Here is a 16,218-nt window from a genome sequence, read left to right as displayed (position 1 = left end):
TACGTATTCATTCTAAGGCTACAGAGCAATGTAATCAAGTAAAATGAAATAAAAAATGCAGAGAAATATATAAGCCCAAAGACTTCCTCACAGATGGTGAAGGGTCAGGGAAAGGCAATATTGTCATGTAAGTAAAACAAAAGAAAAAAACAAGAATCAAAACAAACAGGCAAAACCCTTCAGTTACAATTCCTAATATCCTTATAAAAAGTGGTTTACATTAAGCTTGTGAGCTATAGATGTACTGAAAGTTTCATTTTAATCCTCATTTGGGCTCTTCATAATGAAATTTCATAAACAGGAGGAAATCTGAGGGACAGGTGAAGGACTGGGTAACAGCACCTGCTGTCATTATGGGCTTCAAAGATAATAGCAGCAGCCATAGGAGAAATGCAAACGACCTTGACAAAACTTAGAAGACAAAAGGTGAAATCAAAGGTAGATGCGCGACTCAGTTGGTGAACTATCAGGTGTAGTTTGAATGTATTGGCGATAATAAAGGAAAGTACTTCCGGCCTGAGGTTGTGGCCATCTGCAAGCATTTACATAGTTTACTTCAGCTTAGCGGTCCATGGTGAGGACACACTCATTTGTCCCAGGCATCCTTTGCTTTCAGTGTGCCCTGCTTTCCCTCCAACCTTTCTGACTGATCCTGTATTTTGCCCAGCTAGTTGGTTCTCACCTAGTAAGAGCAACAGCTATTCTGACTGGGAGAGCAATGACAATACAAAGACATTCTCAGAAAGAAATGCACACAGATACCCTAAGTAGAGGTTGGAATCAGCACCTTAAGAGAACATTCCAGCCAGGGAAAACCTTTATTGTAAGAACAATAGAGCAGTTGGAGATCAGTGTCACAACCATATTAACTATAACTGAAAAACTAAACAATGAACAACAATAACAGCAAAAAAAAAAAAAACAAAACCCATGATCAGGTCTACTATTGAGTAGAATAATTCAGTCTAGTGTGATCTAGTAAGTGATCTAGTAAGAGAGAAGAGAGCATTTGAAACTATACATAGTTTTTCCCAGGGACAAATGTTCCCCACAATATCTAGCATTCAAAAAACATATACAGTAGACACAAGAATACAATGTATTTACAAAAGTTAGAAAGTAAAATATCAAAAATAAAACAGAAAGATAATAAAATGTTTGAATCATCTGTTGAAGAATTTTAAATAACCACAATTAAAATGTTAAAAGATATGGTGGAAAAATTGGATGAAATAGATGCACAGATGGGAAACTTCAGCAATGAGATGAAAACTGTACAAAGAAGATCAAATGGAAATGCTAGAAACAGGAAATATAATAATTAAAATGAAGAATGATTTCAGCAGGCTAGTAAATAAACTTTATATAGCTAATATAATTTACCAAATCTGAACAGAAAAAGAAAATAATGATTTTTAAGAAGTACAAAACAAAGCTACTTAAAACTTCAAAAGGTTTAATAACTTCTGTGGTAGAAAGGATAGAGAAAATGCTCAAATACTGCATGAGAAAATGGCTCAAAATTTTCCAAAATTAGTAAGATGTTAAGTAATACATCTAAAAGACTCAGAGAGAGTGAAAGAGGATATATAGCAAATGAATAAAAAATAAATGAAAGAGAAAAAGCCTGCACTAGTTGATGAATGCTAAAGATAATCATATAAAGAATATAAGGATAGAAATGGAAAAAATTAACTTCATTCTAAATAAGACAAATATGAAATACAACATATTTCCTGTCAGAATATCTGCAAGAGAAGATCCTGGAGATGATCCTTCTTTTTTTGAGATGACATCTTTAAAACCCCAGTGGATAAGGAAGACAACACATGACAAGAATGAAAACCTCTTCCAATCCTGATCTGTACACAATCAATAAACAACCTTCAAGTATAAAATCAAAAAGACTTATGTTAATAGTTTCTCTGGCGTGAAAAACTATAATAGTACACAAGATCCTAATGAGATAATTAACAATGTGAAATAGGAAGAAAAGGGCTAAAAGTGTAGGGAAAGTGGAAAGGGTAGGGGAAAGGGAACAAGGGAAGAGAAAAAATATGAGAAAATGAAAAAATGGAAACAAAGTGTTTGTAAATGGGGTGAAGGGAGGGCAGGGACAAGGGGAAAAAATGAGAACCAAGTGCTGTTATGTAAGGTACAAGAACCCAATAATGAACATAATTGTACTGTATACCTAAAATGTACCCATAAACTCAATGAAAAGAAAAAAAAAAGCCCAAAATGACTTATGCAAAGAAACAAGTATTTCTTTGTTATAGTGCCTCATTATTAAACCTGTTAAAAGTTTTGTTCATGCAAAAATATAATTCCTACCAGAAACCAGATTCTATACAAATAAATAAGCTCTATGGAAATGGTCAAATGAATGTAAGAATAAAAGAGACTTTAATATGGTTCATTAGTATAAAGGATAGTTAACTTTCTAAAGCAAAAAAGATTAGCAATGTGCTTTGACTTTATAGTAGGCATCATTAAAATACTTGAAACAGTATTAGAAAAAATAAACTGTGAGGGTAAGGATGGTATCATATATTATTATCTCCTTGCATTATATATAAGTTGGTATACCCTTTGAATCTTTATATTGGTTAAATAAAGTTATGTAATGTAAATACAAATAAAACAGTAAAATATATTAAATAAATAATAATGATAATAAAATATTGAAGATAAAATGAATCTCAAACAGTAGTATAAAAGCTGAGAGAAAAAGAGGATAAAATAAGAGAACATCTAGGTGATAAAACTGTACTCAATAATACCAAGTTACATGAAATGTAAATGACTGATGCAGAGAAATTTTAAATAAGATCTTGGTTAGGAAAACAAAGAGATACACTGTCATGTGTCTGTGGCCTAGGATGGCTTTTGCTATTCTAGGTCTCTTCTGGTTCCAAATGAATTTTTGAATTCTTTTTTCTAGTTCTGTGAAATACAGTGTTGGAATTTCAATTAGCATAGCACTGAATCTGTATAGCAGTTTTGGTAGTATGGCCACTTTCACTATGATTCTTCCTACCTAGGAGCAGAGGATATCTTTCCATTTTCTTATATCCTCTTTTATCTCTTTTTTCAGAGTGCTGTAGTTTTCAGAATAGAGGTCTTTTGCTTCTTTTGTTAGATTGATTCCTAGATACTTCATTTTTTTGGATGCTATTGTGAAAGGAATTGTTTCCCGAATTTCTCTCTCAGTGAGTCTGTTATTTGTGTACAAGAAGGCTATTGATTTTTGGGTGTTGACCTTGTATCCAGCTACTCTGCTAAAAGTGTCAATTAAGTCTAGAAGTCTTTCGGTAGAGTTTTTTGGGTCTTCAGTATAGAGTATCATATTGTCAGTTTGCAATAGCTAAAACGTGGAAACAGCCCATTTGCCCATCAGTTGGAGATTGGATAAAGAAGATGTGGTTTTTCTATAAAATGGAATTCTAGTCAGCCATAAAGAATGAGAAATTAGATTCATTCATAGGAAAATGGATACATATTGAAGATATACTCCTAATTGAAATAAATAGGTCACACATATGTAAATATCAAATAGTTTCTATGGTGTGAATAAACTGGAATAGTACATAAGATCCTAATAAGATAACTGACATTGTGAAATGGGAAGAAAAGGGCTAAAGGTGTAGGGAAAGTGGGAAGGGTAGGGGAAAGGTAATAAGGGAAAATATGAGAAAGTGAAAAATGTAAATAAAATGTTTGTAAATGGGGAGGGGAGGAGGGGGTGAAGGGAGGGCAGGGACAAGGGGAAAAAATGAGAACCAAGACCTGTCATATAAAGGTACAAGATCTCAATAATGAATGCAACCTCACTTTATACCTGAAATGTACCAATAAACTCAATAAAAGAAAAAAAATGAAATCCAATATTTTGTTATCTAGAAGAAACTGCCTTTAATTGCAATGACGGAAGCCTTTTAAAAATTCCTGAATGGAAAAAATGGTATGCAGGTAGGGCTATAGCTTGAAATCTTTCGTAGCCAAGTTAATAGCCATGTACTCAAGAAGAGTAGTGAAAATTAGTATTGGATGTATGAAAATAAGTATGAGTGTAATATGACTCATTTGATAAGCAATTGATGTTTTACTTTGAAAGCACAAAGTTTGTGGCTAAATCAAGTTGAAAATTGATAGTTGATATAAATACACTGTTATCTTAATATTTGAAAAATTATTAGTCTTGACTGCAACAATTAACTACTATGAAAATGAGAAAGTGGATTCAAGGAACAAGTCAAGCAAGATATTTGTACGAAGATTTACAAAATGTATAAATATCATTTCTATTGCAATACAAATGTGTGTAGCAGATGTTAGCCAGACAAAAATATTCACATTTTTCACACTATCAGGATTAGTGTACCTATTAAAAGGATAATTAGTATGAACTTTGGGTGTTTGCAGGGCCAATAAGAAAGCCTAGTTTAGGAGTGGCAGGAAGATGAAAATAAATATTTGGACTCCAGTGATATTTAAAGGGCAAAATCAATAGAAAATGAATGACACACTTGCAGCTTTAGCATAATAATAAATATATGTCCTTAGATATTCATAAAGATGTCATGCAGTAGTATTCTGTCATCATACAGAGTCACTCTTTTTACAGAGTTCATCCTTGTACAGAGTTCATCCTTGGCACAAACACTTTAAATGAATGAGTGCTTTAAAGTACAATAGAAAGGACAGAAATGGGAAGAATAGTTACTGTGTATGAAGTACATTCTTCTCCTATAAGAAAGAGCAGTCTGCAAAAAATGATCCTAACATTGAAAAATATGTCGTTGAAACTAGTGCTGTCTTCCTAATACCATCAAAGGTTAGTTTTTTTTTTTTCTGAGTTTAGAAAGTAGAACAGTTTAGTCAAAAGAAGCACTAGACAGCTCTATTCATATTTGATGGACCAGAAAGCTCTGGTATAAAAGGGGAATTGGAGAGTACTCAATGCTAAATGGATCTCCAACCCTATGAGCAAGTGGTTGTACCTTTTCTTCCTCTTTGTTTACCTGCCTTTCTTTTTGAGGGCAGTAGCTGCAGAGTAGGAATAGGAGGAAAGACAGCACATGCACTAACAGGTGATGCACCTGTGGCAACGGTAAAGAGCAGCTAATTTTGCATGCTATAAATATTGTCCACAATTCTCGTGAACACTGTATTAAATATGTGAATACATTTTAATCTAAAAATTCACTGTGTAGCTGCCTCTAATATGACTCATTTGATAAGCAATTAATGTTTCACTTTGAAATCATAAAGTTTGTGGCTAAATCAAGTTGAAAATTGATACTTGATATAAAAACACACTGCTATCTTAATATTTTTAAGAGTTATTAGAGTCTTGATTGAAACAATTACCTACTGTGAAAATGAGAAAGGTTCTTAATTAGCTTTATTGAAGTTTTACATAGTGAAAAATGATGAAAATTCTTTTTAATTTTTTGGGTAGTTTTTATTATTTGAGTGCATTTAGTAGAAGTCACAATATAACTATTCCACTCCATGGTTTAATTTCAAAGTACATTTTACTGAAATATACTTTGTTAGAAAAATTATATTTTCAAGATGGAAAACCCCCTCAAATCCAAATGGCAATTAAAGAAAATAGGTCAGGCTGATCCTCTGCCTTAGGGAGAGGAAGAGTCAGTCTGAGTCAAAGTATAATGGAAAATAAAGGGCTGTGACAGAAAGTCAGGCTGAGGAATGTGACATTTGCTCATAAAGGTTTCATTATAAACTTAAAAGTAAATTTATTGAACTTGGTGCTGGGATATTTTGACCATTAGCATTTGTTAAAACAGGAGATTTTATAACACAGTAGTTGCACAATGTGCAAAGGCACCAAGAATTTTCTCTGTTATTCTTTTTCCTCTTTCCATTAGAATGACATAATTAAATTGAGTTTTTCCGGACATTTTTTGCTAGGATCAATAGTCTGTGTGACAACTGTCATAGCACACAGCCTAAGGGTCTGAAGTTTTACTAAAGAAAAGACCAGCCCCAGAAATGAAAAAAGGGACCTTCAAAAGTGATATTTCAGTGTCTGATGGTAATAGATTTCAAGGAAAACTGTTTTAATCTAAGTGTCTGCCCCCCGTCACCCGTCACCATCACCTTTCTCCCAATACACAGTCCTCACACACAGGAAATCACAGACTCTCCAGGGCTGTTACCTGATTCTGAGTCATCCTCATGACACTCCCAATTCACTGCTATTTTCCAGTTCTGATCAAACTGCTTTGAGCACTTTTGACTGTGTTGCTGTTAAGATCTATGTTTCATTGATTTTCCTCCATAGCTCTAGTGCTTTCACCCATCTAGTGACCACACCAGGTAACTGAAAAGTTACACCATGTCACTGAAGAACTGAATCTCTACAGACCACCGTGGTTAGTCTGTGTCAGTTAGGCTTTGAGAAGAAGACTGACCACAGCAGACTAGAAATCCAGCATCTTCAAGACAATGGTTGGTTATGATTTATGTCTACATTCTCCCCAAAGCCTTATGAACTTGTAGGTGGGGTTTTTAGGGATGACTGGATCATGGAGGCATGATACTCCTCAGTGCACCAATCCACTAATGAATTTATAACTGGAAGTGATTTGGAGGTGAGGCTGAGTTGGAGTACACGAGTCCCTGGGGGTGTAGCCTGGAAGGGTCTATCTCTTGCTTGCTCTTCCCCCACTCTCTCTTCCTAACTGCCATGCCACGAGTTACCCTCCTCTGCCAGGCCACTCTGCCCTACTTAGGAGCCAGCTGACTATGGACTGAAATGTGTACAAACTGCGAGACAAAATAAATGTCTCCTCCTTTTTAAATTGTAGGTGTCGAGAATTTTGTCTCAGCTATGAGGATAGTGACTAAAGTAAGGCTTGTTTCCCTTCTATTCTTCTTGTTAGAGTACATTCAGCTCTGCCATCCCTCGCCTCTTGGCCTACAAGTGCATATCTCCAAATTATTCAAGTGACCTACCTACTCAATAATTCAGATGTCCTTCTGCTTTCCACTCTGAGCAAAACAGACACTTTCAACTATAGTTTTTCTGAGTTCATGATGTCAATCTATTATATCTCCTTTAGCTCATAGCCAGAGAAATTCTCAATTGATATATATCAATGTGTGCCACAGGAGGCTGTTTATATCATTGAAACTCAGTTATTGTGCTTTGCTTTTAATGCATGAGTTGATTTTTCAAGTTAAAACTTTAATACTCAGGTTTAATTGCAGCGTTAGCACTTTGCAATAAATAAATGGTTTGGGGGTTGCAGTTTGGGCGCTCAGTCTCTCTAAAAGCTTTTCCATCACTGTCTTAGGGATTTCACCTATGTTAGATGGGGATGGAAAAGAATGCTTGGTCTCATACAATATATATATATTTTTTTGCCATTGCAGAGTTTATTAAGGACTTCAGAGACTTAAGAGAGAAAAGGCTATTGAGTATCAGGTACCTTTTAAATTCACTGTTCTGAGTTTTGCAGAGGTTGGGCTAAAAAAAAATTCTATATATGTGTGTGTATATATATATATATATATATGGTATATTTATAGTATGCAATATAATGACATTCATCATTGGAAATTTGCACCTTTACATAATCAATTCCCCTGCACTCTCTTCAAACACTCCACTCCTCCCTATCTGCAAAGACTTTGTTTCCATTTTTTTCTCATGTTAATTCCATTCACATCTTCCTTTTCACTTACTCCTCCCAAAGATAGCCTTTTTAATAAATGCTGCTGGAAAAACTGGTTTTGAACTTCCCAAAGATTAAAACTAGACCTATATCTCTCAAATGCACTAAACTAAAGTAAAAGTGGATTAAAGACCTAAATATTAAAACAGAAAAACTAAGGCTGGAAGAAAGTTTAGGTAGAACTCTTGAAAAATATTGGTGTAGGAAAATATTTTATGAACAAAACTTCAGTTGCCCATGAACTAGCGCAATCAACAGATGGGATCTCTTCTTCTTAAAAAGCTTCTGCACAGCAAGAGAAACGACCCATAGTGTGAAGAGACAACCCACAATGTGGAAAAAACTTTTCACCAGCTCTTCCTCAAACAAAGGTTTACTATCTAGAATATATAGAGAACTTAAAAAAATAAGACCTCCCAAATTTAAAGACCCAAGCCAAAAATGGGCATCAGAAATGAACAGACACTTCTCAGACAAAATAGAAATAGCAATATATGAAAAAATGTTCAATATTACTGGTCATTTGAGAGATGCCAATGAAAACCACACTGAGATTGCACCTCACTCATACAATATTTTTACATTCCAATGGAAAAACTAACAGGTCTATTAAAGCAGGCTTACTACAGCAATAAATTAACATTAAGCTAAGTTTAAATGTATTTGTATAATAATGATAGATTTATGCATAAAACATTTTATTTAATTAACTGTTTAACTTCTCTAGTTGAAATGTAGAAACTTTCCTTGCCCAAAGACCATACAATAGCCTCATTCAATAATGTATCTTATAAAATATCTTCAGAATCTGGCTGCATCTCCTCCTCACACCAATAATTAGGATCAAATCTCCACACTAACAAACTGGAAAAGTTTTAATTTGCTAAAAGAAAAAAGAAAAATAGGGAGAGGGAGAGGAGGAGCGAGAGGGAGGGGACTGGTCTTAATATAAATTCACTCTGACTTGATGCAGGGCTTAATAATATGGAAAGCCTCCCAGAATGCATTCTAATATGCTTAAGGAGAGGCTTTTGTAAGTTTGACAAAAACATTAACTTACATTACAGGAGTAGTGGTGAGATGTGAGGACTGTCATGAAAGAACAAATTAAAAAGCTCTCACATCATTTTTGCACATTATATTGGGGTTATTACAATTCAACTCACTAGAGGAGATTAAAATTTCCTATGCTCACAAATTCAATCCACAGATAAGTACTTAATTATAACAGGAGGGCCTTGCCAATTGTCTGTATTTACCAAAGCAAACAAACAGAAAAGAAAATAGAGAAGGAAAAGCTTGTCCTCTGAAGAGTTAACATGGTTATTACTTGCAAGTCAAGGGCTCATCCTAACAGGAGGTATTACAGAGTCGGGCTCCCTGATAAGTATCGGTGCTTTAGGATGATGAAAACTCAAAGGCCTGCTGAAATATGGTAAATATGATTACTATAATGGGAAACAGACTGAGAATAAAAGATGGAGCTTTGGAGAAGCCAGGATCTATGGTGATGAATAATACGATATGGTAGTCCTTAACAGTTAGATAGGTAGGTAGCCCAAAACAATATTGCTTATACATAATGGCAAAAGGTCAAGAAGAGTCCAATCTTATGAAGAAATACCTTCTAAACAGTCCTAAAGTATAATATACATTCTTTAAAATAAAGATGTAAAAGCTCTGTTCTTGAAATATATGTTTAAGTTATCATACAGTGAGAAGAGAGAGCTATCTAGATCTTTTGCAGACCCCTGGTTATAAGGTTAAAGCTTCCTATAACATCTGGTATCCTAAAGTGCTCTTATAGCTCCTTTCTTAGGTCAAGGCTATATAGGTGTTAGGTTTTAAAAGGTTTGCTGATTCAGATTAGTCTTACAATGGACCATATAGATACACGCACCTACCCGGTAACAAATTACTAAATGTATATTGTGTTTGAAATGCATATATGTAACAAATGAAAGAGCATTCAAACTTGCTCCAACTCTTGGAAAGTATAAACTACTTGGATAAAAAAATAAATGGATAAAATACTTAAAGTGACCTTCCATTTCCACTAGACAATGACAGTCTAGGGGAAAAAAACAAATTAGCTCTAACCGAAAATTCTTAAAATATGCGAGGGCATTTTTCTCACCATATTCTACTTTTATTTGTCAGTCTGGCACTCACAAATTCCATATGGACATAGTGGAATATCACCCACCTGCTCACACAGTAGTATCAACTGCAGCTCTTCTTCTAGGATACGGAATGGTTACTAGAGCCAACCAGAACTTTGGCTTCTGGTATGCATCATTTGCTGGTCAAAGGCATATTTTTCACATCCGTCACTGTGTACAATTGCATTCACATTGTACAGGCTACTTCATGGTCTTGCTTCCATGGCTAAATGTATGATATTTCTCTCTATCATAACATAGTCTAGACCACTAGGAGGTTGGGGGTACAGGTCATTTATTTACCATATCAGTGCCATTATAATAGCTGAACCTAATGAGAAAGGAAGAGAATTAATTTAGATGCGTTGGTAGGATCCATGTCCTCTGGATGACAGAGATGACTCTCCCAAAGATTCAGGGTACAATACAGAGCTTGAAGTTTTGGAGACTGACTGTCTGGGATATTCCAACTCATCTCAAATAAGACAGATGACTATACCACGCAATACTTAGCACAAAGGAAAAGCCCAATAATCAGTAAGTATTCTTACTGTTTGGATTTATAATATGTCACTTCTAGAATATTACCACAACTTAGTTAATGAATACATAGAAGACTGGAAATATTGAGTTAAATTTAGAGTAAGAATCAGGAGCAGAGGGCCGGGGATCTAGCTCAGTGGTGCCACCGCCTGCCTCACAAGCGGAAGGACCTGAGTTCAATCAGCAGCAGGCCTAGATGATTACAAAAGCAGCCGAACAGACTGAGTTTTGTCATCTGGCTGACCTACTCATTCTACTAACGATGTGCATGGTAGAGAAATGCTACATAAAATTTCTAGCAGTCTCTACAAATAATCATAGTGCAGAAGTTCAGATTTCTATAGCAAATAGGAGCTATACATTTGAAAACACCTCCTCACATGCTGTCTGTTCTTTGGGTGACACAGAAAATTCAACTGTGGAACATCACTTAACAATTCTGCCAGACTTGCACATGATGAGCTGATTATTTTCAGACTTACCAAGTCATAGGATCTGGAGGCAATCCACTGTAACACCGAAGTGGTTTCTGTTGCACTTCATACAGAAATGTAGAGAAGGCGTACATACTAGCTGTAAGAAGTGATTCAAAGCCAGACCTATGGTAACACCACCACTATTCTGACAACTGTCTTTCAGTTTTCATCTACTGAGGATCCCTATGATCAAGCAACATTGGAGCAATCACAGCTGAATTTAGGGGTAAGTGAGCATCCTATGGTGGTAAAATCTAAACTTTTTCTCTACATCCTTACTCAAGGATGACCTTACAACCATTTCAGGCAGTGCCTCCAGTAATCTATTTGTTGTGAAGAGAAAATGGCTCAGGGAAGAATAGGTATAGAATCATGTTTGGTGGGAAATGGCTTGGCTGGTTAGGTTGGCAGAGATGTGTAAAAGAATGCATACTAACCTAGAATGACCTTTAGGAAAGCAGAAAGGAATAGTGGGACAAAGTAAAGGAGAGATTATATGATCAAGGTATGTTATGTGCACTGTGAAAATGTGAATTAAAACTCATTATGTCTAATTCATATACAGTAGTTAAAATATCTCCATCAAAAAAGGAGCTACCAGAGTGTGGAAACTTTGAACTACTCACTAACACACTGAAGAAAATAAATAGTCGAGAATAAGACCTAAGGTATCCAAGGGTGACTTGATCAGTTCATGCCTACATGCATTGCTCTTTGGTCATCTGTGGACTTCAAGACCTCTGTGGACCAGGCCTGCAGAGCAGCTGTGGAGTTTGTCAAAGTCTACTACACCACCATGGATAAGCGCCAGCGCCTGCTGTCCCACCTCTAGGTGGGCACAGCCACCTTGGTGTGGAAATGCCGTTTCTGGGCAGGAGTCTTTGAGTGAGTTCTTTGAAATGCTGCCCTCCAGCGAGTTCCAGATCAATGTGGTCGACTGCCAGACCGTCCACGATGAGGCCACACCGAGCCAGACCACAGTCCTTGTTGTCATCTGTAGGTCAGTGAAGTTTGAGGGCAACAAACAGCCCGACTTCCACCAGAATTTCATCCTCACGGCTCAACCCTCCCCCAACAACACGGTGTGGAAGATCGCAAGTGACTGTTTCCGGTTCCAGGACTGGGTCAGCTAGTGGGGTGAGAAGGGTCTGTGCTGCAGCTGCAGCTCTGTGAAGGGCGCTGTCTCAGCTCTCGGGATGTAGGGACACACGCTCTTTTCTGTTATTGCCACAATGCTACAGATCACACTGTGCTGAGGCCGAAGTTCCTACATTTGTTTTCACCCCAGGTGCCCCTTTCCTGAATATACACTTGTTTACTATAGTTGCCTTTAAAAAGTAGTAAACTTTTCTATTTTTCTATTTGCCTAATAGAGACAATGGAAATTTGGATGATAAAAAAGTTAATGCAAAAAAAAAAATGGTCATGAGGAGGGTTTTGAATAAAATCAATAAATTGGCAGAGATAGAAATTGTGCATAGAACTAAAAATGAACTATTTTCCAAGTTTGGTCCAGTTACTGCTGCTGAAGAGTGTGTTTCCTACCAGCAATCAAAATCATTGGTGAGCCCTGAAAAATGGCCCAATAACTTGAGGAAACCAGGCCAGAAAGTTGGGAGGTGGCAAACTGCTTGCATCAAATCTCTTCCATTCTGAAAAGGGGAGTACTCCATCCAATGGTTAACTATGAGATTGACAACTGTACTGGCCGTAAGTTTGCTAACTCCTTTGTGCTTTCTGCAGAATAACTATCCAAGGGCTAATATAGGGTCTGCTGAATTGAGAAGCATTCACACCAAAGCACTCCCTTAGCCAAAGAGCAGATGAGACAGTGTGCACAACACCAACACATCAACTAGCCATCCTGACAAAACAGTGCAATGAATTGTAATGTCAGAACTCATGTGCCAGCCTGAAGATGACAACCTGTGAGGTTGGTGAATGGCCCTAGAATCATTGTACATTTCAAAAAAGAAGATATTTATTTTCTGGTTTTTGGGTTTGCAGTAGATAGAACAGTTCTGGGAACTAAGAAGGAAGAAATAGGAATGTCCATGTACAACCTTACTCCTTATAACTCACAAGGGGACCTTTTTTCATTCAATCCCCAAATGTCCTGGCTCAGCAATTATAAATCCTGATTTTCAATGGGAGACACCACAATAAGACAAAAATTCTGCCTCTAAACTTAAAGCTTTAGCTGTTGCTTGGTTATTTTCTGGATGCAAACTAAAGAGAAAGAAATACCATGGCACTGGAATTATTAACTATGTAAGAAATTAGCAGAATGGCCAAGAGCTAGAAAAAAAAAACTATATTAGCGCTTAAAGAGTAGCATATCTTTTTGTACCGCTATTTTCAATTTTAACTGCAAATGAACAAATAAAATGATGGCTGAATACCTACAGGTTAACCAGGGACATAGACTCCTGAAGAACGAAGGTTTGTATTATACTAGCCAACATGTTATATGGGTCAGGAAAAAATAAGATCCTAGAAGAGACTAGCATTTTTAATGAGTATTCTAGGATGAGATGGAATAAAACTCTATTGTGAAGTTGTAAATATAGAAATACCTTGTGCAGCAGAGGCTGCTGTCCATCCTAATCTCTCTTTTCAGTTTCTCCAGAAAGATAAATATACTAGTTATTTTTATTGATGCAGTATAAAAGTCACAATTATGCTTAAAAGTACTTGAATAACTTTCTGAAATATATTGAATATTATTTGAATATTATCTATCCAAGTTAGCTACAATAGAATTCCTTTTCAATTTGGCATTTTTTAAATTTGGTGCTCATTAATGAAGTAGTTACTGAAAAATATTAAAAATGTATTCTACAATTAATGTTTTATTTAGGTTTTCTACTTTCTGCCTTTACTATAACTTGTACAACTCAATATCAGGACAAAATTGTCAACTTCATACTAGTTTTGAAACTTATTTGAACTTCATTATGTTTATTTCTACTTCATCATGTCAGATGTCTTTGATCCACTTGATTTGATTTGTGGTTTGGTGATTAAAATACAGATCTGGAATTTAGCTTCAGTCTACACATAAATATCCAGTTTTTGTGTAGCATTTATTTAAAAAGCTATCGTTGATTGAGTTTTATTGAAAATCAGAGGGCTCTGGGAATGTAAAGATGTTTCTGTGTCTTCTGTTCTTCTTCACTGGTAGTCTACATGTCTATATTTTTGCAGTGTTGTTTTCTCACCAGAGCTTTGTTGGCTAAATCAAAATCCAGTATTGTAATGTCTCCAGCTTTGCTCTTTTTGCTGAGGAAGATTTTCATCATTCTGGGTCTTTTCTAATTCCATGCAAATTTGAAGATTATTTATAATGATCTTAGAAGAATGTTGATGGCATTGTCATAAGGGTCTCTCTGAATTTACAGATTGCTTTTGGAAATATGACCATTTTAACAATATTAATATTAACTGCTGGAATTATTTAATGTCTTTCATTTCCCAATATTGTGTTTGATTTCTTTTTTCAGAGTTATGTAATTTTCATTATGGATGTATTTCTCCTCTTGGTTAGGTTGAATCCTAGTTTTTAATTTTTAAAAATTATTGTTGTGAAAATTGCTTTCCTGATTTTATTTTTTGGTGAGTTCATTATTGGTCTACAAGAATACACTTGCTTTTTCTGTTGATTTTTATCTTTACACTTTTATTAATTTCTTCATCACATCTAAAAGTCTTCTGATGGGGTTTTTGGTGTCTTTTACGCAAATAATCCTACGTGAAAATTTGGATAATTTAGCTTCTTCATTTTGTATTTGTATTCTTTATTTATTTTTTTCTCATGCCTAATTGCTTTGTCTAAAGTTTCAAGTACTATATTGAAGGTGGGTAGTGAGAGCAGATATCCTTGTTTTATTTCCAGTTTTATAGAAAATGCTTTTAGTGTTTCAATATTCAATATGATATTGGCTATGGGTTTGCCATTATATGATATTTGTCAGTTTAGGGTATGGTCCTTCTGTAACTATTTTCAACACAGTTTATTATGAAAAGATATACAATTTTGTCAAATAATTTTGCTATATTTATTGGGATGAACACATGACTTTTATTCTTGATTTTATTCATGTGCTATATTGTATTTGTTGATTTATGAGTTGAAGTATTCATGTATCTTTGTAATGAAAGCAACTCTGTCCTTGTCTGTGAAGTTTTTAATGAGTTATTGCAAAGACCTTATTGAGAACTTTTGTGTCTATGTTGATCATGGATATTTTCTGTAGTTTTCCTTTTTGGTTGAATCCTTGTCTGGTTTTGGTATTAGGTGAATGCTGGCTTCACACAATGAATTTTGAGACATTTCTTCATTTTAATTATATGGAGAATTTTGAAGAGTGCTATCATTACTATTTCTTAAAAGGTCTGACAAAATTCAGAGATAAATCCATCCAGCCCCTGGACTTTTCTTGGTTGGTAAGTGTTTTTATTACTGCATCAATTTCACTGTTTATTATTAGCTTGGTTAGGTTTTCTTACACATTATTCATTCAATTTTTATGTCATGTGTGTCTATGACTTTATCCATTTCTTCTAGATTCTCCAATTTATTGGAATATAAGTTTTCAAAGAAATTTGTACTAATTCTCTGTATTTTAGTGATGTTTGCTGTAATTTTCCCTTTTCATCTGTAATTTTATTAATGAGGGTTTTCTTTCTCTTTCTTACCATAACTTTGGATAAGGGCTTATCAATATTATTGCTCTTTTCAAATAATTCAGTTTTTAATTCACTGATACTGTATTTTGTGTTCATCTTTTTTCACAATATTAATTCATTTCCCCTTTGCTCTTTATAATATCTTTCCTTCTACTAGTTTTAAATTTTGATTATTTTTGTCTTCTTGGGACCTTTAGATAAAGCATGAGGTTATTTATGGATCACTATGTTTTTCCAATGAAAGCATTCATAGCTATAAACTTTCTTCTTATAATTGCTTTCATTGTGACCCACATATTCTGATATGTTACATTTTCATTACTGCTTGGTTCTAAAATTTTATTTTTCTGTTTTGAATTACTAGGTATTTAATCCAAATGACTTCACCATGGGTAATATCCCCAGCCCCATTTTATCTAAAGATAGAAAGGAAAGGGAAAAAGAAAAAAATAAAATGATAGTGAAGAGCCAAAAAGACAGGAAAATGATATGAAAAGAGAAATAAGAAAAGTAAAGAAGAGATTATAAATGGGAAGCGAAAGAAGAGATAGGGAGTTTTAAGATTGTATACAATTGTTGAACTGACAGTGGTTTCACTAGTAAACCACCATTGATTTCATTTTTTTTTTTTTTTTTTTT

General features: G+C 35.0%; 1 pseudogene; it reads left to right on the top strand.

The window, feature by feature from the left end:
- Positions 1 to 11,584: 11,584 nt before the first annotated feature.
- LOC104866779 lies at positions 11,585 to 12,023 on the top strand (annotated as a pseudogene).
- Positions 12,024 to 16,218: the final 4,195 nt, after the last annotated feature.

This window comes from Fukomys damarensis, unplaced genomic scaffold, assembly GCF_012274545.1.
Source record: "Fukomys damarensis isolate Sample0158 unplaced genomic scaffold, DMR_v1.0_HiC HiC_scaffold_6, whole genome shotgun sequence".
Taxonomy (NCBI): Eukaryota; Metazoa; Chordata; class Mammalia; order Rodentia; family Bathyergidae; genus Fukomys; species Fukomys damarensis.
Note: the sequence above shows the minus strand (reverse complement) of the source record. Positions and strands in the feature narration are given on the sequence as shown.